Source organism: Triticum aestivum, chromosome 1B (genome assembly GCF_018294505.1).
Source record: "Triticum aestivum cultivar Chinese Spring chromosome 1B, IWGSC CS RefSeq v2.1, whole genome shotgun sequence".
NCBI lineage: Eukaryota > Viridiplantae > Streptophyta > Magnoliopsida > Poales > Poaceae > Triticum > Triticum aestivum.
Genome location: NC_057795.1, coordinates 524,686,636 through 524,688,091, shown reverse-complemented (window position 1 = coordinate 524,688,091; position 1,456 = coordinate 524,686,636).

Below are 1,456 nucleotides of genomic sequence, written 5' to 3'. Positions count from 1 at the left end.
GCAGTCAGGGGGGCGAATCATTTTTTTTGCCCGGACGCACTTCCTTGCGTGCGAAGGTGTAGCTGGTGGGTCCCAGCAGTCGGGGGGCGAATCGTTTTTTTCGGACGCACTTCCTTGCGTGCGAAGATGTAGCTGGTTGGTCCCAGTAGTCAGGGGGGCGAATCGGTTTTTTTTCGGACGCACTTTCTTGCGTGCGAAGATGTAGCTCGTGGGTCCCAGCAGTCAGGGGGCGAATCATTTTTTTCGCGAAATACGGTGGCCCGTCTGGTGGGTCCCCGCTGTCAGGTGGAGGAATAATTATTTTGCGTGTAATAAGGAGGCACTTCCTTGCGGCTGCCGTGGACCCAGCTGTCAGCCTCTCCACGTACAGTCCACGTCCGATGGAAGTCGTTCCTTGACCATGTTGACCACACCGCGCCGAGAGCACCATGGCAGTGGATGACGGCGAGGCCTAGGAAGGGGACGATGCGGAGTCAGGGAAGACGCGGCAGTGGATGCACACGCGGAGAGGAGTACGAGGGTTCACTGGTTCAGTTGCGCTGCCGTCGCCGCATAATAACAGGGGGTGTGGGTCAGTGGGTGAGTGGAGGGATGGCCTGGCCAGCGGTGGGAGTAGTAGGGGGCGGTGAGGCCTCCGCGGCAGCACAGCCGGCCACGGGAGGCAGGAGCAGGCGGCATGACCGGCGCTGCTTTGGGCGGCTGGAGCAAGAAGAACAGAGGTTGAAGAAGCACGACGGCCGTTGGATGGACATCGTACGGTCACTGGAGCTAGAATCGTTTATATTGCTAAGTTGACAAAGCCCTTGGTACGTCAACTTAGTAGGCCCACAGGTCAGCTTCCGAAACGGTGCAGCCCAGATGTCAGGGGGATGAATCATTTTTTGGGCGGGTGAAGCTAGAATATCCGAGATTGAAGAAGAAGCACGGCATCCGTTGGATGGACATCCAACGGCCACTGCTGCTAGAACCGTGTGTTGACTATAAGTTGACAAAGCCTTGCATACCCGTCAACTCTGTTTTTTAGGTGACGCGTCAACTTAGTAAGGCCAGAAGTGTGTGGCAGAGAACTTATAGCCCATTTGAGATTTGTAAGAATGTGTAGCCCATTTTTGAATTCTAATGGAATTTACTACAGCCTATTTACAGTTTGTTAAAAGTACAGCCCAATTCAACCAACCGTTCAAAACAGAATTCAATAAAATTTCCCACATTTTGATGGGATCCGAATATTTTTATCCTGAAATTTTAGTCAGATTAAATACAATTTCAATATAAATTTATATTGTGTAAAAATCCAACAAAACATTCTGCTCGCAACAATTAATGAAATTAAAACTTTATTCCAAATATAATATTTTATAAAGTAATCATTGTTTGGTGCATTTTTTTATAGTTACTACCCAATTTTTATAATTACATCCCATTTATTATTTCTTAAAGCCCATTTTCTTGTTAA